The sequence below is a fragment of the Argiope bruennichi genome, chromosome 7, assembly GCF_947563725.1.
Source record: "Argiope bruennichi chromosome 7, qqArgBrue1.1, whole genome shotgun sequence".
In the NCBI taxonomy this organism is placed as follows: domain Eukaryota; kingdom Metazoa; phylum Arthropoda; class Arachnida; order Araneae; family Araneidae; genus Argiope; species Argiope bruennichi.
Genome location: NC_079157.1, coordinates 110,224,014 through 110,249,952, shown reverse-complemented (window position 1 = coordinate 110,249,952; position 25,939 = coordinate 110,224,014). Strand labels below are relative to the sequence as shown.

Sequence of the window (25,939 nt, the reverse complement as noted above, 5' to 3'; positions counted from 1 at the left end):
TAATTGTACTAAACGAAGTTCGGCCTGTGATCCGTACATAAAACTTATAGTCTAAATCAAATTCAAATATAAACTTTACTCAATATTTACTAGATTTTATTCTCTAAACCAACAGAAAATAATGAAATTATTTATAAAAAAAATTGAATATGACAGTCATCTTTTACGCTGAATGAAAACTAATTTTCTTTAAGTAAAATTACTTATTTTTTTGAAATTAAGAAGTGCATTAATTTATCTTCCAATTTCTATGGTGTCTTTGATAAGTAAATATTAAAATAAGTTTCATTATCGTAAAGGAATAGCGTTATCTTGTTAGAAATTCCAATTCATTAATGTTTCAGTAAATATTAAAAAAAAATCACTTATAACGTCGCATATATTCTGTATAGAGTGGCTTCAAACCATAAGAGACAGACAATATTTAAGGTTTTATTTTAAATTGATGGTGATTTAATATTCATTCAAAATGAACCTAACTACAGAAATAAAATGTCAGCTTTTCCATGGAAATTTCTCAGAACAAATAGAAACCAGTGGGAGTGTTAACTCCGACACTTTCTCTTATACTCTCTAATGTGTATTGTCGACTGCATACAACAGACGGACAATAGTTACTGAAGAATCAATTGGAAAGCGTTTTTAGGCACTGAATCGATATCATAATACTAATACACATATGCTAGAAAATCGAATGTTTGCTTTGAATGGATGGCAATCAAAATTGGACAGATTGCTATAAATTTAGTCTCAAAATTTCATACCAAATTTCATATATATAATTTATTGATTGTGATGATGTCGTATCCGTGTTACAGCGGAAGGCTGGGGGTTGAGTAGCTTTTGAGGGTTTTTAATTTATTGTGTTTTGAATTATTGGATAAATGTGAAAGTATAGACTGCGGGACATCAACCCCCATACGGAAATTAACAGTCAGGCCTTCTTTATAATGAATTTCATTCAAAATTTGTCAGAGTTCTACAATTTAGAGTAGAGACCGCATACTACCCTCAGGGTGGTTTGAACCATACAGATTCGTCACAATTTGGGTAGTATCAAAATATTATTTTATTTTTGAATACTTCATATGCAAGAAGCCAAAAGGCTTTTCCTCTTCATTGTAAACAGCATTTGTCCAAAATTATGAAGTGTATAAATGTTGGATTGTATCCAATGTTGATTGTATATAGGTTAACCAGCCGGAGTGGTCTTCCCAGAATTTTCTCGCATGCAGTCTAATATACTTGTCATGCCAGAGAAACATTTACATGGAATTGGCGTACTAAAAATTTATAGTTACTAAATATTAACTTTTGGCGTAAATTGAGCATTTTTCTGAATCTATCGTGCCATCCTAATCGACTTATTTCGCGATAATCCTTATCATGGGTTAATAGTATCCAAAAGACGAATTTGCATTTTAAACATGTTTATCACCACCAACTGAAAACAAAATTTAACACAAAATAGCACTTTTAATCACAAAATCCCATACCAAATTTCATATATTTAAGTTATTGCTATTACTTAATCATCTTTCTAAACTTTCTGGACGACAGACATTCAACCCGTAGTTATATATGTCTCAAAATTTGACAACTTTTTATACTATAGATGATAAGTCTGTGTATCGAATTTTGTCTATCTGGCTTTTTTCGTTTTGTAATTACCATGTTAACTTATATTCGAACAATTGGATAGATGAACTTCCTCGAACAAAATTTCATAAAATTTGATAGAAATCTAAAAATTCGGTGTAAAGACCGAATACCATATTTCAACTGTCTAGCTCACAGCGTTTTTTAATTATATTTATCACAGGCAGACAGATAGTCAGAGAGACGGACTTTATCTTTAGCGCTTCCTAAAAATGTGTTTTTCGAACTCAGTGTGGTGTAAAAAGTGAATATTCGTCAAAATTCTCGAGTTCGAATTTGTTGATACTTCCTCAATTAGATAAGTAAAAAAAGGCTAATATTTGTCCTATACACCCAAATAATTACATCACCTCCAAAGTGCATAAATGCATGATCACATACTTATTTTGTTTCCTCTATACCAATATACCCCACCTGTATATGAAATACGCAATTTCCTCCGTTCATTGAAAAGAACATTTTCCCCAAATTGTGGAGTGCATAATTGATGAAGGAACACATGTAATGGCGAGTATGTAAAAGTGAAAAGAACACTTCTGGCTATTATATACACTTAAATCTTTACATCACTTTCACCGTGCTTAATTGTATGAGCTTGATTCGGCTTTCCTATGATCTTTCTAGAATTACTCTCTTTCCTCCACACCAACCAACTCCCTTGATGCCAAAGATACACAGCTTCCTCTCTTCAATAGAAAACATTTTCGCACAATTACGGAGTGTATAACTGTTGGTATGTATCCGATATTGAGTGTAAAAAGATTAAAAAAGAAGCACTAACTGCCATATACACCAAATCACTACATTTTAACTACGTGATCCATATTCTATTTTTCAAAAATAGGTTCCTTCCCTTGTTTTTTCTACACTATGTCCCTTGTTTTCAAAGATATTTACTTGTTCTATTCAGAGAAATATAAAAATGTATCAGGAGAAAGCATGCGTTTTCATGAAAAATGCATTCAAATCTTTATCCGTAAAGACACTTGGATTTTGTGATATAGCAATCATAGGATTTAAACTTACGATTTGAAGATATTATTTCATTGAAATGAAGATTTAAAATTTAAATTAATTGAAAATTCAAGATTTCATTTCATTGATGAATTTCCATTACGATGTTGAATCTGTATATCTGTTAAATATTGCAATTTTGATGAAATTTTTCCAATGGTAGATCGTGAATAGAAACATGATTACTAAAAAAAAAAGGTGAATAAATATATCAGAACGGTATATGCAATTTCAATTAAATTTTAAACCTGAGTTTATAATTTAAATTTAGAGTTTTCCTTTGATGCAAATCAATCAGTGGTCATATACTTTTTGATTTGAATGCAATCAATCAACATCCGGAATAGAAATTTCTGTTTGGATGCAATGGGCTAATGAATGTAAATATAAACTGCATATTCTATTCTTTTTAATATAGAACAAAGTTAACACAAGACATTCTATGCATAAGAAAAAACAGATCTGCAGTTCACAACCGCTGGTTTAAAACACCTCAAAAAACTAATACATTCTATTTTTATAATACTCCCGGACAGTTTATTAAACACTATTATTTTTGTCTCTACATATAATAAAAGAAAATACCATGTATGTATCAGCGTGTTGACGCTCTAATAGCGACATTGTTTGACAAGAGATAAATGCAGGATAATAAACAGGAAGATATTAACAAAAAAAAAAAAAAAACAACAGACAAACAAAATATGATTGACCGTACGTAATGAATAGATTCAATTGGACAAAGTTTCAATAACTTTTATAGGAACATGAAATGTCCAGATTATAAAACGTTTTTCGGATATTTTGTTTACGGAGGTGGTATTTGCAAAAATACATAATGATTTTGATTTTTCTTTCAAATAATTGAAGGTAATAGGTACAAAGTAAACTCGTCTGTAATGTGCTTAATTTGTTCATTTATTTAATCAAAGTTTTCGAGTAATGCTGTTAATATCTACGAAATCAAACATAAAATCTTCCTATAAAGTTTATCTCCTTCATATGCATCATAAATACCGCATAACTGGAATCATGGAATATCATGGAAACTAAACTACATTAAAAAATAACAGTTGTTGGCTTAGTTTTAGTTTGGTTTAAATTTAGTCTCGATGTCTCTAAGTTTAGTCTCGATGTTAGTCATAATTTTATAAGCAACTGCTTCTCTTTTTTTAGTTTTAAAAGATTGCATTCTTATGTTCGCTTAAAAAAATGTTTTTAGGATGAAAGTTTTTTTTTTAGTAGAAAGATATGAATAGAAAAAAAAAACCCGATATTGCGTAAAATATGAAGTGACTTGCTTTCAATTCTAAAATCTATCTCTATCTTCTTTCTGTTTCTATCTCTTTAACTGCAGATTATAACCAGTGAAGTATTTCAATAAATAAAAATGAGTTCAAATTCAATGAAAACAGAGGATAAGCACTTTTAGCTGACAATAACACTCATGAAAGTTTCTTTTATGACTGTAATAAGAAATGTCTACTAATAATAAAAGTACGTTTATGCTTGAACGATATTTATTAGCTCTTTCTATAATTTAAAGATGCCCAATTTTTTCTGCTGAGGGACCTTAAATAGAAGATAATTTTATTTCATGGTTAGAGTGGAGTTCCTTGCATTTTTGGTATGCATTCATGCATTATTAGTTGAATGTTATAATTTCTAAAGCAATTGGTATATATTAACTTCTGCGTTTTATAACCAAGCTATAATTTTTTTAAATTTTACTTTTAGAGTAAAATTATTTGTAATTATCAAATTGTATCATTCCTTTATCTTTTATAATTAGTTTATGTCTGTTTTTTAATCAGCTAAATAGGAAGAATAGCCATTAGCCTTATATACTATGTCTTGAGTAGATATAAAAGAATTATTATTTATCAATATTTTTTAGAAAAGATTATAGACACATATTTTTGCAGATTATGGATGATGCAGCCTTTTTATATGATAATTAACATATCATAATTAAGATTTATATTTGCCATGCAATTTTCAATACGTACAAATGATTCGTGTGACTTCAACGACCTTTATCTCTTTAGTTCGGTGCTTCCTAAGAAATTAACAATTTTACGTATTTTTATAGAAATATATAACATTAATTTGTTATTAAATTAATTTGTTATTAATTAATTTGTTATTAATATTACCTTATCAGTAATTGTTATTTAATCGTGTTATAATAAGCTTTAATTTATGATTAAGCTTATAATGTATAGTTCGTAAAATTTAAATAAGGATTATAAATAAAAATAACACCATTAAGTAATCTTTATTTAATGTCATACTTTCCAAAAAAATCATTTTTTAAAAAATTAATTTAAGAGTTAATGTAAGGATTAATTCCTAAATATTATCAGATGCAAATATTTTCATTTTATTTCATTGAATAAAAAAAAATGGAATATCGATACATTTTCAAAGCACATTTCTTCCTGTTTTTTTTTTCTTGAACACTCTTTTATCAATTCATGAATAACCTTACTGAAGTTTTATTGAAAACGTATTAAACAATTATTCACACAAATTTATAAGACATATCAGTAATGAGAATCAGAATAAAAATTCCCCTTTAAGAAAATCATACTTATTACAATCTTATAATTTTTTCGCTACCCATTTTCCTCTTCACATTTTTCTCCTTATCAGTAAATGCAATGATCTATCTATTTAATTCTCCTAGCGTCAAACCTGAGAAATTTTTGTGAACTTTTTTCCTTTCAACACCGCAAGTCCGATATATCTCGGGTAAAAACAGTAGCTTAAAAATATCAGAACCAGAGTTTCTACTATCAGTTGAAGGTCAGTGATTGATTACACGTCACTGGGATCTGTATTTTAACACTTATTGCATTAAACAGCGTATTCTGAGCCATTATTATTTACATTTGGAGAGTAACTGTGCACAAAACCGCGTCTTAATTGGTCAGCATAAAACCGAAAGTATGAAGAAATAAACCTTGGATTACATATATACGTATTATATTTAGCCTGATATATAGGATTTTAAAACTTTCAAAGTTAAGAAATATAGCTAATTTAAAAATCAAATAAAAGGAATACAAAACGAAAAATTAAAAGTTGACATTTTTATCTTATATATATTACTTTTATTTAAAAATATAAATTTAAATTGCTTTTGTAACTTAAGATTTAATATAATGCACTCAACATACATCATTTATTTAATACACGAGTACGTTTATAACTCTTAAATAAAATCATTTTCTTAGTTTTCATTGAATAGTGTATTTGAAAAGGATAATCCATAAAATACACTTAATTAAGATGAATGATCATGAATGAATCATGATATTTTCCTCTGAAAAGATTAGTGTTGATTATATTACTTTTTTATTACGTAATAATGATTACATACAAAACTGAAATTGCATAAGGTTCAATTATTCTTTGAACATTGCACAATTCCACACTTTTTGACGAATTCAAATAAAACTAAGCACAAAAAAGTTCTGCATTTTCTAAAAGGATTGAAAGAATCGAAAAATTATACATTTTTTTTGACTAAAATTTTAAACAAATCTTTGCACAAACATTTTTTTTGTGTCATCTTAAAAAAAATAGTATTTCAGTAATTTCAATTTGATTACCATATAATAATTCTTCGATTTTTAATCATTTGCCCAAACGCATTTTATTGCCGAAAGATATCATTTATTTCCTTGTTTTATTACATCTATCATTCGCGCATAACATTTTAGAAATATAAAAATTGCAGTATTCAGACACCTTCGTTTTTGCATTTATTATCTGGAACAAAACCGAGCATTTTAATATACATAGGCGGTAACATACATGCAAAAGGATCTTTTAAAATTGTTTGGCCCAATTTTGTATCATATTTTAGCACTTTTATGATTTTAATGTATCCAGTTTACATTTTTTGGCTGTTTTTTTTGTCCGTTTAAGTTCATTGCACAATATTTTCTTTCCCTTGACAGGTGTGACACTATCATATGTTTTACCACACCAGGTTTAAAATCACAACTTTTTAATTTATAGGTTTAATTTTTTGTTGCATATCATCAGACTCAAAATCAAAGCAGTGGATTTTGAAAATTTGTTTAAACATTTTATTTTGGAAATTTGAACAACAATGCGATAGAAATACGGATATGAACATAAATCATAAAATTTGCAGAAAGCCATGAATAGTTTTACAAAAAAAAATATATATAATTAAAAATTTTATCTAAATTATATTTATTTAAACGTATGTTGACATTATTCAGTGTGTACGTAGCATTTTTATACACGAAAATTATTTACCATGTATATTCTCTGAATTTGTAATCGGAGAACTATGTTTTCAGTATCAATTTATATTAAAAGTCTAAATGGCTAAAATGTTTTCGCATTATTGATTTTCTAAAGTAAAAGCTAATCCTTTAAAAACCCTTATAAGTCTAATAACTAAATGCCTTACCAAAGGCCAATTGTATGTTACTAAATGGTAAAATCTGTCGCTGCTTGGAATTAAACTTTTTCATGCGTAATTTTTTTTTATATATAGAAACTGCTTATCTGTGAATTTTTAAATTCCATTTATCATTTGCTGTCCTATATATATTACAGTACTAATAAAACAGAATTTTTTATTATCTGAAAACCATTTATCATTTGCTGTTTTATATACTATTACAGTATTAATAAAACAGAATTTTTTATTATCTGAAAACCATTTATCATTTGCTGTTTTATATACTATTACAGTACTAATAAAACAGAATTTTTTATTTTCTGAAAAGTTTCTTAGTTAAAATATCAATTGAATGAGACGATATAAAAGAAAAACACCGATATCTGAATTTCTAGATAAGTTTGAAATAATCGTTATATTAGTTCTGCAAATTGTGTTCATAAAGGCTCAAACATAAGAAAGATTCAAGGAACTATAATTTAAATAGTTAAATTTCATTGTTAAAAATCTTAGAAAAAAAGTAAATCAATAGTTTCTCCTAAACTAATCATCTATGCTTTTTAAATTTTCTCTTAAAATTTTGCTTATGCATTCTGCCAATAGTTCTTCATATGTATTCGTATTCGACATTCAATGAAAAATATTTCATTTGCTCACGAATAATTTACTTTCAATTCAGTCTTTAAATTTGAGTACTTATGGTTTCTTTTGGCTATCAAATAGTTAGCTTAAGACAGACAATATTATATATATATATATATATATACAGGGTGTCTCAAAAACCTTGATCGCGGCTTTTATTCCTGAAATATTGATCGTAGACATATAATGTAAATTACAAAGTTGCGTAAAAAATAGGTGCAAATTACTATGAAATCAATTAAAGCTTTCAGGGTATTTAAAAAATACAAATTTTAAATTTTTATACGGACCGCGTACAAAAAAAAAATTCTTATTGAGTAAAATGTGTCACATCTTTTAATAATACCATGTACGAAGTTTCAGAATTTTATCACAAAAAGTCTCAAAGATATGAAACTACATAAATGCCAACTTAAAGCACTTTTCGATGCCTGTATATGAGTTCGCAAAGAGAAAAAATCGTCTCAGGATACTCGTGTAATGATGGAATAAATAAATAATATTTTTACTATTTATTTTTTCAAAGGTATTAAAAATTTGTGGAAATAATAACTTAAAGGAAAGATTACATAAGATTTGTTACAAGTTCACTGACTATGCTATTTTTAAGTTATAATCTGTAATTAACGATATAAAATTTTAAAGTATTTTTCAGGAAGCATGGATTTTAAAATTTGTATTTAAAAAAGATATGAAGCATATTTTATTTTCTTATGGTGCATTCCTTCATCGTGTCATCTGCACTGAAGCATTTGCATTTTAATTTGTGGTTGATCCTTCTGCGACTTTGTTTTAACATATCTTTGAGAATTTTCATGATAAAATTCTGAAATTTTCTACATGGCCTTATTAGAGGATGGGGCACATTTAGCTCACTGGGAATTTTTTTGTACGGGGTCCGTATAAAAATTTAAATTTTGTATTTTTTGAAGTTTAATCCCCTAAAAATTTTAATCGATTTCATAACATTTTGCATCTTTTTTTACGCAACTTTGTAATTTACAGTATATGTCTACGATCAATATTTAAGGAATAAAAGCCGCGGTCAAAGTTTTTGAGACACCCTGTATATATGTTACGGCCAAAGCCCGAAATCGGCCAGTTCGCGAACTGGCCAATGTTGCTGTAAACTTACCGGCCAATGCCCGATCTTCATTTCGGGCTTTGGCCGGCTTATTCGCGAAGTGGCTTGGAACGATCGGTCAAAGTAGGAAGAAAAGAATCAAGAGCATACTATTAAAAATTATTATCATCAAGAGCACACTATTATTTTACACACTATTAAACATGAAGTATTTAAAAATGTGTACTTCTGTGTACTGCTTTTTTTTAAGTACAATTGTTTCAGAAACGACTTAAAATATAAGTGACACCTCTGAGTTAAAAATAAGCTTGTAATATATAAAAATATTATCTCGCCTTAAATTTAATTTTCATAGATATAAATAATAATTAATAATTTCATATATCTGTATATTTTTGATTTTAGATCACATATATTTGATATATTTTCATATATCAGTATATTTTTTATTGCTGTCTTTTTAATCTTGTTGATGCATCAGAGCTGCCATTTGCATTTGTAATTTATTAAACATGAATTTTAAGAGATTTATATTTAGTTTTAAATCTTTCATATTTGCAAACATAGAATCATGCAATTGATTTTCTATTCTTTTTCTAATATGCTCTGTTTCCAAAAAATATTGATTGATTTAACGTGACAACATAATATTTACAGAATAAGAGCAACTAAGATAGGAGAATCATGCTGAAACTCAATAAATTCTCAGAAAATGTAACATTCACAGGCAATAGAAAAACAATAAACTGCACAAATGACAGATTATTTAATTAGAATATTGATTAATTGCCTGCTAATATAATCAGAAAATACAGCATTTCACCTGAACAAATAGGTGAGAAACAATTTTAAACTCATTTCTTACTGGTATTGTATTAAGAAATGAATAAAGATTCATAAAAATAAATATTATTAATTTTGAAGTTCTTTTTTTTAAAAAACCAAGCTTTTCCTACTTTTTAATTTCTTTGTTAAAAAGAAAGTCTTTTAAAGTTATCTATTCCAAAATTTAATAAATATTTAAAGCGATGTTTTTTACTCACCTGTCTGAAGACTTCGATGGAAAGTAGGATTTCTTATATCCCGCACTGAGACACAAAGTCTAGACTTATGCAAGTAGATTACCAGTCAGTTTATTTTTATCTGTTTCAAATTGCATCTTTTTATGTGCTCTTTTCAGACGCCAGCTTTTATGTTAAGATTAAATACAGCTGTCTTGTAAAATCATTCACATTAACTGAATTGGGATGTTATCTACAACATGAAATGTCGACATTTGAGCTACAAATAAAGGTAATTATTCTGCAAATAAATAATATATATTATTTGAATTTAGTATATATAGAAATAATGTACATTCTTTATCCTAAAACAGCAAAAAATATGCTTTTTTGAGAATTTGTATTCTGTTATGTAATCGGAAACTTTATACGTTTCGATAATATTTGGATTCATAAGCACAAATGTTTACGCCCAAAAGAATTCCATTTTGAATATTTCGCATCAAAAACTCTGAATAAAATTTTTCCAAAATTTGCTCAAAATGTAATGTATGCTTTATAGCCTCAGTGGATTTATATTCGTTCGAATATAGCTAAAATGTAAATTTAAAATAAATGTTGAATACATCATATAACATGGTAATGCATAGCATTTTCCATTGTAAATAATTTTTCAAAGCATAATACTACCCAAAAATAAGTTAATTCACGTTTAAAAATTCGCAATTATTAAAAAAAATAGGGCGTAATTTTTAATAAGGAATAACTCTCTCTAAAAAACTTTTAATTATTGTAATTTTAGAATTAAGATGTTTAAATTTTTTAGGTATTATTCTTATATCTATATATATAAAATAATTTTTCTATACTGCTTTACATATTACAATTTCATGCACATCTTAAATGTAATAGGTAAATATATTGAACCTACACAAAATGTTAAATAACTTTTGAAAAATTACACGGATCAAATAATTGAACACATTTCAAACTTCTTGAATTTTGCGTATTTTACTGCTGCAATAAAGTACCCTTCAATTATAAGGCAGTAATTCTAAAGCCTATCTTATAAGAAATGAATTAAAATCCTCATTGTTATTGTATAAAGAAATATTGTCCATCTTTTTGTGGAATGTATTATGCTTATCTAATTGCAATGCATATTTTTTTGCAACAAATATTATAGTGTTACAATCTATTACTGGAGTAGAATATTAATTTCTGAGTTTCAGAAAACGCTTTGGGAAAAAATACACAAAATTCTTTGCTTTCTTTGTATTTTATTTCCAAAATTTCAAAAACGTTTTAGTTTTTATAATGTAGTCGACGGTATTTTTCAGAATTCAGTTTAAATCTTGGTAGTTCAAAGTTCTTACGTACGCACACTTTTAGATAATTTCTCATTTAATTCGCTTGCTAAAAGATGAAAAAATATAGAAAATTAAAAAGGTACCAATGAAATAAGTTTAAGAACGTTCGAAATTTTAATTTAGCCCTCAAATAAACCAAAAATAACTTTATTTCGTCTTTTAATTTCTTAATCGTAAAAGATATTGAATATCCTGATATTGTGAATTCCACAATATCCTGATATTGTGAATTCTGATTTTTTTCAGGTTAATCAAATAATTTCCCAGATTTTAGTGGATGCATTTTTGCTGATTTGGCTTCAATTTATATTTTTGAAGTACTCGCTCCTTTTCACTTACCTTTGTTCTCTTTCCAGTTTTAACTTTTCATGTCCCTTTTTTTCATTCTTTTCTACTGATATCAAACCATTGGCTAGTAAAATCTTCATCACAATTGGGGATTGCAATAATCTATTTACACAGTTGAGCAGTTACACAGTTAATTTATATTTCGCATTTACAATCAAATGGTTAAAATTAAGAACGGTTATTTTGAAAGGTGAATAAACAAAACTATGAAAGAAAACTTTTATTTGGGAAGCAGTAATTCACACCAAACGATGCATTTTCGAGGTTCCTTTTAAACGTGTTTGACATAGGTATCCCTCTAATAAAAAAACAGATTGGCCAGCAGAGAAGCCTATCTCTATTAGCCAATTTATTTCTTCACTTTTTTAAGCGAAATGTTTTAATTATCAATTCTGTTTTCAAATTAATTACAGTACATTTAATTTTATAGACTACAATCCTATTAGAAAATCCTTTTACCCAGAAGGGATAAATACAATCAAAAGCTGTAAATGTTAAAATCTTATTAATGGACTAAATCATGCGTTTAATAATTATTGAAATTTCTACAGTAAACACATAATTATTAAAATAATAGTGATCAAAAATTCCATTTGAGTTCGGATCCGAATTTCGAAACGGGTTCAACCATCACTACATGACTAGAAGTTTAAATATTCAACTCGATTGCATTTCCACTTCCACTGCCGTCTCCACTGCAATTTGCTTTCTGGCATTCGGCAAGATGCTTGTTTTTCTCATCTCTTTAGAATGGGTGCTAATCCTCATATGGGTTGTTATCTAATGATCGTCTGCTAATCTCAAATATGGTATTTATGTTTTTGATTTGGCTCTTTCTGCGCTTCGAGTTGCTTTTTATTTTTATTTTCTTCTTCTATTGCCTTAACAAGCTAACGTTTTCTTAAAATTTGTGCTTGTCTTGGGATCCTTATTGAACTTCTGACCTTTGAATTGAATGACTAATTTTTTCAATTGAATTTCAAATAACTTTATATATTTTTTAAAAACAAATACCTGAATTCAATTTTCACGTTTAAGTTCTTATTTTACTATATGAATATCAAATAATTCAAACTAAATTTTTGATAAATATTCAAATTCTCTATAGTTCCAATATCCATGTTGCCTCTGTATAGAGTTCCTTCTAAGTTATATGAGTGTTTATACTACATATATTTAAAAGTAATTCGTATTCAGTAATGAATATTCGGTATGCGTTTTTGCATCAAATTTCATCATTCAAATTACATATCACTTTATATCCATGATAGTACACGACAAATTATATGCTTTCAAAACTATCTGCAATTGTTAAAATATTTAACAATATTAAATTCTACATTCTTATAGTAATAGAAATTCAGTTATTTGACGTATAATTCGTAAAGCTCAGCTTAGTTTTTCAGGGTCAGGAAAAATGTAATTGATAATTGATGGAATTCCTTAAATTTTTTTTTATATATTTTTTACTTAATTATGTATGTTTTTATTTATATTACAAAAAATTCTGAGAGTAAAAAAGTGTGAATTATTAATCTTTCATTGTCGGACTATTTTGATTCCTCTGCAACATGTACAAATAGCTCTAAATGTTTTGTGACAAAAGAAATTGTTTTCTGAAAGAATGATGTAATTCATTTAATAGGTATTCGCAAAATTCTTTTTTCTATTTTTACATTAAACTTTAGGGGACATTTCAAGCTAAATATTAATTTTTTTTTCTTATTTTGGTAAATTTTGAAAGAGTAATGAACAATTAAAATTTTTGAATTAATGCTCATATTTTAAAACTAAATTTTTTGATGGTTTCTTATTTAAAAATTGTTATTAATAACATAACAGTATTTAAATCCTGAATATATGAGTATTAATTATTTATTTTATTTTTCAATCTACTATATTTTAGCTCTTTTGTATTTCTTTTTTAGTATAATTAGCACAATAATTAAAATCACATAGACGCAATTAAATAGATAGATAAAATCACATTCATTAGATTATACTACATATATGTATGCAATGCTTTACATTCATGTTAATGGTTTCAATACATAAACATTTGTTGATTAAACATTTTTTTTCATTAAATTCAAACTTTTAGATCCTTATTTATTATAAAGTCAAAACAAGTCCTTAAAACAAGAAAGATGATACAAACTTTAAAAATGATTTAAATGCCTAGAGATTTTCAAATTCCCTTAATTTTTTCATAATTTCATTAAAATTTAAGGAAAAGGAATAATTGATATAAAAAAGACATTTTGAAGTATATATTGGGCATATTTCTCCCCAAAATTAATAGCTTTTCATTATTCTATATATTCAGTTTGAAATTCTTTTCGAAAACACAAAATTTAATGACAACTCTTTTGCTTCAAAGTGATTAAAGTATTTAAAAGAAAGAAATTAGAATGAATTTCGAATAATTTTAGAGCACCCGGGACATTTATTATAAATTCTATTAATTGTTATTACATTTTATAGTTATATCCGTTATTCAGAAATAAATAAGCATATTGCTATGAAATGTCATATGCTATGTTTCTCTTAATGCTTAAGAGATTTCTCATTAATAAGTTGTGAATTAAAAAAAATATTTTGAAGGTACCTGATAATCTTAAATCACTGTATAAAAATGGAATTAAATAATTGAAATTCTTATTTGCCGAGGATTACTAGTAAGATAATTAGAGAAAGACAAATCAGATTTGACAGCGTAAAGATTTAAATAAGACAACAGATGTACGAATACGGAAGCAAAATAAAACTAAACACTTCAGACATTATTTCGGGCATTTATATATCATTTTTAAAATGAAATTTATGCATGAAGATAACTGATGCTAAGTATCATTGCATTCATAGAATGAACATACCTTTTTGTTCCAGGTTATGTCAGGAAAGAAATTAAAAGGTGCTCAACTTCAAAAGTGAAAAACTAGAAAGGGAAAAGCAAGTACATTAATATTGAAAAATAAGGGATTTATTTGTAATAGAATTACGAAATAAACCGTCAATGCATAATAATAGTAGAGGCAGGAAACTGGATGATACCGATTCGGAGCTTTTATACGATAAGTAAAAAAATTCTCAAAAAATGAATATCACTTTCAAGATGAGGAAGAGTTCTCACTCTACAGAGTTTTATGTGATAAGGATGATTAGAGGCTAGATTCATTTCCAAATGCGCATGCGTTTAATGATGTCAAGCTGTGCAACTCATCTTGTTAGTGCATCATCCCATATAGGAACACCTGCACATAAAAAACGATCTTTCGTGTATCTCATATTCCACAATAAATTTGCTTGGGATCAAAAATGAGTTAGTGGTTTTCGTTTTTTCGACGACCCGGGGATGAACGAGAAGGGAAAGTAAATTCGTCTTTGTTATTATATCCATTAGTAAATAATGCGACTTTTTTTGTCTATTATTTTTTATATACAGCACGCGGCCAACTTTTGCAACAGCCAGCTGGTTTAATAAATAGAGAAAAAAGCTAATAACCCATGAAAGGACTCCTGATCATCGCAAATCACTTACAAACTAGGAAAAAAAAGCAAGAAGAAGATTAGTAAATAAAACAGGAATCGATGCCGCTTTGGAAGCAAACATTCAATTTAAAAAATAACGATGACGGAATATGCTGCAAAGAATTTTTTTATGAAAAAATATTTATTTACTCAAAATATTCTTTTAAATGTTCGTGTTAAAAAGTTTATACTTGATAATGTCTCAAATATGGGGAATTTATTATCGTAGCTAAAATTTATAGCTTTATACTATTCGCTATTCATGGCTCATCTAAAACTTACTACATGAATGCCAAGATATGCTTCTTATTTGTCTTATTCAAAATGAATCTATTCGCCTTTAAGTCTGTATATAGGAAACAATTGATAAATGACATCAAAAGTAATAAATATTATGACCTTTTATTCCATATCGCACTTGGAAGTACAAAAGAAGAATAAATGTCACGGGTGTAAAATACGTATATATTGATCGTATCAACATAACTGCCCCGTTAAAGAAACAAATTTGGAATTCATTGAATTAAATATTAAAGTCATAGTTTCATTTGAAAGCACTGTTCTATAAAAGCTTAAATTTCACCAAAACATTAATTTCTACTTAATTTGGGACTGCAGTGTTATCATAATGTGTTTGTAATGCCAACTGTTTACTTGGGTTCCTGCAAAGAAATTTTGAAGGAAAAAAACAAAAAAAACAAACAAAAAAAAAAAAACCAACTGAGAATTATTTTTTAATTATGGCAACAGTTGGTTAAATTTTGTAAGAGTTGCTTCCGTTAAACCAGAGCCCTATGCCAAAAAGTTTAAGGAATAGTGAAGAGTATTTATTTATTTATTACTGCTGTAAGATCCTCAAATGAATTCCATGAAATAAATTTATGATCTCAATTCTTTATCGATTGAAATAGCAGAAATTTGAGAAGACTTGCGTCAAAGGGCAATTAAAAAGGCAAAACTAAAATGCAGAAATTGGGTATCGACTTAAAAATTCGTATACGAAGACGGCTTAAAATGCCAGGAGAGTTTACCAGTGTCGTAGGATTATCTGTGAAGATGAAATCAATCGCATCAGGAAAACAGCATTCGATAATTTTACACAAGAAATCAAATAAGATTCACTCACCTAAATTATCTTATTTCAAAATTTGGATTTATAGGATTAATAGCATCACCAGCCACGGTACAATTCCCCCTGTAGGGGATACGTTCAATCATTGAAAAAAGAAGTAGCAAAGCTCCACGCCATGAAATTCCAGCGAGGAAGCGAGAACCGACCAACATACCAAACGCTTCTCACTCTTATTTTTGAAGTGCCCCCGGTAAGTTTTCAAATTTACTAATATACAACTCAAAATAACTATCTCCCATCACTAGAAAAACAGTTAGAAATGTTATACTGAAAAGCAGAAAAAAAAAATGCTTTCGTAATGGCTTAAAACTTGGCAAATCATCAAATTCACTGAAAATATGCAGCAAAAGAAATATATATATGTACATTGTTTTAAATTGAAAATTACAAAAGCAAAAATTATTCCTTTTATTAGAATGAGATAAAATTAATATAAGATATATTAATTAAAATAAAATAATCTAATAAAATTATATTATTAAGATAAAATTAATTACTTAATAAAATGAAATCAATATTAAGGGATTTAATTAAAATAATGTGTTCACTTTTTTCAAGCAATAGATAATTTTTTAATGTACAAGTTCAAGATTGAAAAAAAGTGAAAAATTAAATTTAGATATTACCATGAAATTTTTATTTTTATTTTTCCTTTCCCATACTATTTTTAGTAAGTACATGGAATATCACGAGATAAGAATTATTAACGAGTAGTGGTATTTTCTGGAATTACAGATTATTACAAAACCTAATTTTAAGGTATTTTACACTCTTTTCTATGTAATACTTAGGATATGAATAATATTTATGCCTTTTACTTAGAAAGATTATTAAGTGGAATATTTAAGTCAGCATAGGAATCACTTTTTTTTTGTATAACAGTATCTTAGATTTAGAAACAAGTTTAAAGTTCAATAAAATATCAAATGTCTTTACTTAACATGTGACGTCTAGTATGTTAGGCCGTTGCTCCTTTCTACGTGCACTTGTAGCATGACGTGACATGACATATTAAGATAAACTCAATATTTTATTTAAAACTTTAATGAATGTTAATTGAATAGGCAGTCGATTAAATGAAAATAATATTTTATCACTGAAGGTATTAACACATTAAAACTTTTTAATATCGGCACTTGATCTCCAGTAATTGCATAAAGTTGTTAAAAATACCTTAATAATGAATAGGGCATTCTGTAGAGCATGGAGATGGTCAGCAATGAAAATTCACTGAATGATGTAGTCAATATTACCCTGCAAACTGAGGCAAATTCATAGAAAGGCTACAAGTAAAATTAGATATAAAAGACAAACATATCTGATTCTTAATGTATCTAAAGTATCGCTTGTCTTCATTGAGATATTCAAAACTAATAGCAAGCTGCATATAAAATTTCATAATCTGAAGTACAGGAAGAGATCCGAATATTAAATATTTTTAAGAAAATTATTATTATTATATTATTTTAACTACAATTAACAAATGAAATTAATTAATTGAAATATTAATATAATTATTCTTAAGAAAATTATATTATCTATCTATATTTATAATAAAGCTCAATGTGTGTGTGTTGGCACTCTACAGGCTGATTCTTCAACCTACAGCTACCAAATTTAGCACGTGTATACGTTGGAGGCCGGGAATGTACACTTCGGAGCTATTTTTTAATTGTTATTTAGAATTTTAATAAATTATAATTTAAGCGAAATTTTAGAGTTTTTCCGCTATAACTTCTGAAAATATTACAGCACAAAACTTATTTTTGAATCAAATTAAAGCTCAAAAAGTTATCTTTTTAATGATATCATTGTTTAAACCTATAAATTAAGTTCCGATTTTTAAAGAATTTTTAAAGAAATATTATAACTATATTTTCCAACAATACATTTCGCAAAAATAAAAAGTAAATTTAATCTGCACGAGCAATGGGAAAAAATTAGCTTTTATCAGCTTATTGCCATCAGATTAACAGAATTACAAATTAAAAAATAAATCAATATTATTGCAAATTAAATATAAAAAAGTGAAATTTTCAGCACATGTGTCTATAAAGTGAAATTTTTTTTCATACTTTCTAAAAAGTAAATGGTGGATAAGTTTTCGAAGATCTTTTACAATATCTACGGTATTAATTCAATAAAACAGTTTAATTTAAGGCAAATATTGTTTAATATATGTAGGATAATCAATCTAATCAACGCCCATGAGCTAATTTGGGGCATACATCTACTAACAAAATGATTTAAATGAGCTAAATAATTATATTTTATGTAACTTGTGTCAAAAAATGCTCCGATGAATTACGAATTTTAAGTTTTTACATAAGTATTCTGCCCTTTGAATCATATTAAACAAAATATTCTTGAGACATCAATATTTTAAATAATAATTGTTGAACTCCAATCAACTAAATTAATCACTAAAACTGACTAATTCATGAAATTTGAATATTACTCTTCTGTAAGAACTGGTGATTTTAGACCACTTCATCGATCCTCTCACAGAAGATAGCCAATCTTCTGACAGGGTATCTCGACAGTGATTGGCCTATGATTAAGAAAACGTGGATTGTTCTTTGATATATGAAAACTTTACAAATCGGTCAGATTTGATCACAGGAAATAGAAACCTAAATGAATGTAAAATTAAACTTTATAATTTTTTCATAAGTGCATTTATTGATGGAAATAAAATAAAATATTTTTATTTTTATCATTTAAATATTTTGCACGTAAAACTAAAAGCTGCATTTTACGGTGAATTAGAGAAACTTTTATTGAATAATTCTTTAAGATATTACATAAATTACGAATATTATTCTGCATTGTACATACAGCTTCAATGCCGAACTATTCTGCTTTCAATTTTCATATTTAAAAAAAAAATACCTGGTTGGTTTCAATAAAAAATGTTTTTATATTAATTGCAATTCAATATTTCCAATCTAATTTAAAGTTGAAATTTTATGGGCGCTGAAAGAAAATTAAAGAGAGATATAAGTAATGCAATGAACGGAAATCTTCAAGGCTTACATAATAGTATGACCGAATTATATAAATATCAAGATCTAAAGCTTAGAAATATTTTGCAGAAAAAGGTACTAAGAGACCAAGTTGCATAAAAAATTTAATTTAAAATTTAAGCGTTCTTTAATACTGGCGAACCGGCTGGTCACCAAAGGCAGCTAGTACTTATAATAAAGCTCAATGTGTGCGTGTGTGTGTTGGCGCTCTACAGGCGAGACTGTTCGACCTACATCTACCAAATTTGACACATGCATATACCATGGAGATCGGGAATGTGCAACTCGGAGCTATTTTTTTGAATTTCTAATTAAATTTTTAATTAATTTAAAATTTTGGTATTTTTCCAGGACAACTTCCAAAACTGCTACCGCACAAACACGATTTCTACATCAAGTTAAAGTTCAAAAAATTATCTTTGTTATGATCCTAATGTAACCAACAAATTTAATGTCTATTTTATGAATTTTTAAAAAATTAATTTAATTACATTTTTCAACAATTTATTTCGTACAAAATAAAATTTAAGCTGCACAAGCAAGTTATGCGTGCATGCGAAAAAATTAGCTTTTATCAACATGTTGCCATCACGTTGACAAAAGCTCAGATTGAAAATTAAGTTAACTGTTGTTGGAAATTAAACATATAAAAGTATAATTTCAGCACGTATCTGTATTAAATGAGATAACTATGGTTATTTTTAAAAGTAAATGCAAGTTTTCTGTGTTTTTTAAAAAATATCTATATTATTTATTCAACAAATCAGTTGCCGGCGTCCTGGCCTAGGGGTACCATGTCTTCCCCGTGATCTAGGCGTTCTGGGTTCGAGTCCTGGTTCGGGCATGGTTGTTCTCTTCCTTGAGTTCTCTCTGTGAGGTAAGTGAATGACTCCCCCCCCCCCCGTAAAAAGGGGCTGTGCAAGCGAGTGTGTGTGTGCTATATTCATTTGAGCTAGAAGTCAGACTTCTGAGCTGGGGGTGCTCAGAGGTCTTTACCCTCAGAAGCTACTGCGCAAAAATTTGGCTTCAAATAATCACTCTACAAAAAAAAATTTATTTAACACTAGAACGTCCGGGATGTAAATCGTAGGAAACATATTGAGAAAATAGCAGATAAAGCGAGAGAGCGCCTACGAATTTTGAAGTATATCTTGGGTAGAGACTGGGGTGCTGATGCCTATAGCCTTAGACTTACTTATTGCTTCCTCTTGCGCCCCATTCTTGAGTATGGCTATCAAATATTTCAAATGGCTTCTGCCTCTAACTTAAAAATCCTGGACCTCGTCCAATCGAGTGCAGCTAGAATAATCACTGGGTTAAGGAATAGCTGCCCAATGAAATGACTCTATATGAAATAGACATTGTGCCTCTGACTACGAGATTTAAGATTTTTTCCTTTAAATATTTTAATAATGAGCCTTAGTGATTCTAACAGGACTGCTGAATTTATCTATCATTATTATATGCATTTATCTGCTGCATGCATTATCATTTGGATATGTAGCCCGCGTTTGAAAAGAGACACCCCGTTGGAATATGCCTGGAAGGCGGGGGTTATTGACTTCGAGGTCGTTCCTTCGACCACGCTAAACTGTTTGCCTCCTACGGTGCCACTTAGGGGCATTAGTTTTAATGACGAACTGAGGTCTCCTGCCAGTAAGCAAGTGGACCATCCTGACCTGCTGAAACAGTTGGCCCTAGAGGTTGTCAATAGTATGTTGAAATAGTTGGCCCTAGAGGTAGTCACTGTAAATTACCAAGGCCCCTTCTGGGGCCTTGGTAATTTACACTGACGGTAGCAAGCTGGAAGACGGTAGAACAGGGAGTGGTGTTTTCATCAACAGCAATGATAGCGAAGTTAGGATCAGTATCCAAAACACTGACAATTGTTCAGTCTTTAGATCCGAGATCAGAGCAATTGGATTTGCCCTTGATTATGCCCAGACAACAGATAATAATTGCATTTGGATATTGACCAATAGTAGGAGTACTATACAGTATTTCAAGAACTGGTCGGAAATATTTGATATTCCTGACCAGGAGATTATGAAGCTTCTGTGCGAAATTGGCCTGAAGACATCTATAAACCTCCAATAGATTCCACCGCATGTCGGGATACTTGGCAATGAGACAGCTGATGTGCTTGCCAAGAACGGCTGTGATCTTTCAATGGACTGTTTGAACCGTCTTACTCCCATTGAGATCCACTCCCTGGGAAAACATCGCTTGCTTTCAGCGTGGCACCGTACTCCATCTCATCAGTGGTATGCTGGCAACCGCTCTGGCTATCAAAAACATGCTGTGGTCCTCGGCCTTTCCAATCGGCCATGACCAGATTTCGTAGTGGCCATCTTAAGTGTTTAAGGTTTCAGAATTGGGAGAAGACTTTCCAACCTTGTAAATCAAACAGAGATTGTCTTCATTTCCATTTCTCAAATTATTTTCCATTTGATTTTTTTAACTGCATCCTGATCTACTATATCATAAAAAAATAAGTGAACACAGATTATATGTATATTTTTACAAATTTTTATCTCTCAATCTGCATTATATTTCTAAGTTTATTACTACAAATTATATTTCTAAGTTGAAAAATTATGTAAACGGTCCCATCATAATATAATTTCTTATATAATTGTAAATTCTGTAAATAGTTATTTTTGTATCGTTTTACTACTGTAAATATTTTGTTAATTAAATAAAATTCCCGTAACATGCCTACCAAACCGTTCAGTGACCAGAATGGTCACGGATACGGGAGTATGAGACGGCGTTCTGTTCTGTACCTGCTCCCAACCTGCTAGTCCTGTTTACTTTCTTTTCTGTCTTGGCGCTTTTTATAAGCAGCTGCTGGTTGAACGGGACTTTCTGCAGATTTATGAGGAACTGACGCGACGGGGCCTCCTGGACCTGGTCTAGGCTTTCCTTCTCCAGAGGGATGTGTAACAACAACAACGTCCGGGATTCCGATTACCCTTAAACTTCCGCCGCTGTCGTTTCGAAGCTGCTATATAAATATATATAAAATAATTGTAATAACTAAATAATTGCAGGAACTACTGTTCTGTAGGGTTTAGTTTTAAGACTTTTTAATATTATTTCATGTAATTATCGTATATTATGACACTTTATATCATAAGAAACTGTCACAAAACAAATTACTTAATCTTGTAAAATGAAATAGAACAATAATATTCATAAATATTTGTAGAATAAACAAAATCATAATTTTTGTGAGACTGCAAGTTTTTAAATCATTATTTATCGCTTTTATGCATAATGTTTTGTACATATCTTATTTGCAATGGATACAGTGATATTCAATTTTTCTCAATACCGAGCGATAAATAATCCAATATTTGATTGCTGCAAGGTTGCATTTCGAGCTGCAAATCTGCCAGGTACATTGCCATTATGCGGTATCCATTCTGTGCCTTTCCTAGTGACATACATATCAGGATTTACTGGAATATTACCGATTTCATCCGCACTTTCTTCAGATTCTTTTCAGCCACTTTCACGCAATATTATGTCTTCATTGGAATCTAAATTAGAACAAGACAGCTCACCACCATCCGATTCATTCTCAGAAAGCTCTCTCAATAAATTAGCAATTTCATCAGTGCTTAAACATTTTCTACTCTCCATAGTTTCAGGATATCTGCTTTGCACAAGGTTCGAAAATCGAATGATTTTTTTATAAGATAAGAAAATGCTTTGTAACGAAACACTTAGACACAACAATAATTGATACTTTAGAATAATTGATTCTTTTCCACTGTGAACCCAATAATACTGCAATTCAAGGTCAAAAAAATGTGTGAGAGTACTTTGGGAAGTTTGTTTACTTAGTGAATTATCATTTGTTGAACGACAGCTATTTATAATTATAAATTGCTTTTGTGTCGAAACAACACCAGCGGACGTTCTAGATATATTTAATTGTAAAATCTCTCCTAATTAACCTAGAACCACAAAACTTTTTCTGTTTAATCACCATGGAAAATGATTAAAAGTCACAAAACATATTCAAATTTCCTGTTAAAATGCGGAAAGGAGAACAAACTAAACAGGTTTCAGTTTCCAATCGACACCGACGGACGTTTTAGTGTTTAGGCAAACGTGGTTTAATGTATATATATCCAATATATCAGGGCTCAACAGTTAATTTGTAAATCTTAAGTAGTAGACATAACATCTATTACCAAAATGAATGAAATGAAATAAATAATTATATTTTTTGTGTTGTCCTGATGAATTACTAATTTTAAATTTTTACACAGATTATCTGCTCAGTGATTGATAATTAACAAAATATTCTTAAGACAGTAATATTTAAAATGCTTCAAATTAAATTTCTTCAAATAAACTAAATCAATCACTAAAACTTATTTATGGAAATTTAAATATGACTATTCCCTAAAAAGTACAAGCAGCATGACCTTTTAGACCTTTCCGTTTACCGTCTTAAAAAAATAAGCCAATCAGCGCCCGGAATTTGTCCAAATCTGAATATTAGATGAATATGTATTCGCGCGTGTATGTATGTTTGTGTTTACGCTTTACCCCCCCCCCCCCGACCGTATGATCTGCAGCTGTGAAACTTGGCTCATATGTACTTTGAGGATGGAAATTTGCGTTTCGGAGCAATCTTTTTTTCAAATTTTAATTAGAATTTTAACTGGTGAAAATGTAAGAGAAATTCTGACAATTTTCTGAAATAACTTCCGAAAATATAATATCACAAAACTGAATATGCTAAAATTGCTAATAATAGAAGAAACGCCCAAGGAAAGCAAGCACGCTCAAGCCAGAAAGCTGAATTTCACTAGAAGTGAAATTCAGCTCTAGGTCAGAGAGGCTACACCCATTTCGGTACAAAACCGTGCAATGTCTAAAACCAGATGACTTTCAGAAACACATGGACTTTTGTGAATGGCTGTTGCAGCAACATATCACAGAAAATGGTTTCACTGCTCATATTTTACGGATTGATGAATAATGTTCCATTCGTGATGGGGCATTCAACCATCACAACAGCCACATGTGGTTCATGTTTAAAACTCATTCAATCCGTCCGCTGAAACATCAGAAACGCTGGTCTGTAAATGTGTAGGCGGCATTCTCGGGGATCGCCTGTGTGGACCATATCTATTGCCTGAACCGCTCTCGGGACTTTCTTACTTGATATTTCCTCGTGATGTGTTACCCGATTTTCTCGATGACATACCCTTAGTTGCAATACAATGCTTTTATTAACAACATAATGAGGCTCCGGTGCATTTATGTGCTTCTGTACGTTATTGGTTGGATATGGAATACCCCAGCCGCTCGCTGGATGGGACTTAGTGGTCTATTTCTGTGGCCACCACGATTGCCAGATCTTACACCATTGATTTTTTTCCCTATAGGGCAGTCTCAAGGAACTATTGTATCGAGATATAGTAACTACACAAACGGACCTAACAGCTCGTCTGCATGCTGCTTGTACTTTGGAGAACACTGAGCTGCTGCGATGTGTGCAGGCATTCATTCCATTTCACGCTCAAGTCTGCCTCGATATGCATGACGGAAGCTGTGTGCCATACAGGTACAGCTATTTGGGCATTTTTATGTACTCCCGACTTATAATCTGGATGTGCAGAGTTTGGTTAGTATATAGGGAGTACTCTGTATATAAAATGTGAAACTTTGAGGAGTTAATTGACATATTATTTTTTCTTTTTTATGATTGATGCAAAATTGTATCTTCATTGTATCTTTATTTTCCCAGATGGGGTTTTGCTCCTTACATCTCTATAATATAAACTATTTGTTATAAGAAATTTTGTCTGAAGTAGTTCCCGGGTATCGGAAATATCCTAAATGCTCCCTCACACTTGAGTGGAGCCAATTTATTTTTATGATTACGGGGATATACAGTAACAAGAAAAGATGACTTCATTTAAATAAAAATAATTAATTTTCAACTTTCTGTGCCTTTTGATAAGGTGCTAAGGGGGAAAAAAAGCCAAATTTTATTTTCTACATTCTTGTTACAACGCTGATGATACTGAACATTGAATAAAATGGCGCGTCATAAGTAGTAATAAGCCTAAATTCAAAAAATTTAAATATCAATAATTTTTAGAAAGTGGAAGAAGAAAAATTGTAAAATCTAAATTTTTTACTATATAAAATAGATTGATGTTTGAATATAGAAAAAGCTTGATTATGTTTCATAAAAAGTTCGTCATATGGTACCAAATATTTAAATCAATAACTAGCAAATAATGAAAATACCGAATTTCAACTTCTTAAATAATTGCATAGTAGTATATTGATAAGAATCTGTTTAGCATCATAAGTTATAAACTATGGTATAGGTTTGAAAACTATGATATATGAATTCTGTTGCTTACGGAATAACATTAATGCATACAGAAGTTACTTTATATAAATAATATTGGCGCATGGCTGAAAAATGTAAAAAGTTGCCAATATGAGAAGATATTGCATAATTTTGCGATGTATGACTACTATGAGACAAATAAAATTACCATATTTCAATTTTACAGGTTTTATGATAAATTCAACTGTATATAATTGGGTGAAAGAAAATATGAATGCTAACATCTCTGGTCGAATTACTCTAAATAAAAGAGCTGCTATCGATTCAGAATCAATTTTAAAAACTCATACTTTA

General features: G+C 29.3%; 2 long non-coding RNA genes across 2 annotated transcripts in view; one reads left to right on the top strand and one right to left on the bottom strand.

The window, feature by feature from the left end:
• The window catches only part of LOC129976479 (uncharacterized), a 45,770-nt gene extending 31,065 nt beyond the window's left edge, over window positions 1-14,705 (bottom strand). Inside the window, exons 1-2 of the long non-coding RNA XR_008785145.1 lie at window positions 14,442-14,705; window positions 9,890-10,100 (exon numbers count right to left, since the gene is read on the bottom strand). This is a non-coding gene — a long non-coding RNA (uncharacterized LOC129976479). The remainder of the gene's footprint in view (window positions 1-9,889; window positions 10,101-14,441) is intronic.
• A 1,252-nt stretch (window positions 14,706-15,957) lies between these two features.
• Window positions 15,958-25,290, top strand: LOC129976480 (uncharacterized). Its single transcript, XR_008785146.1, has 3 exons — window positions 15,958-16,418; window positions 20,022-20,131; window positions 24,666-25,290. It is a non-coding gene; the product is annotated as an uncharacterized LOC129976480 (long non-coding RNA).
• Window positions 25,291-25,939: the final 649 nt, after the last annotated feature.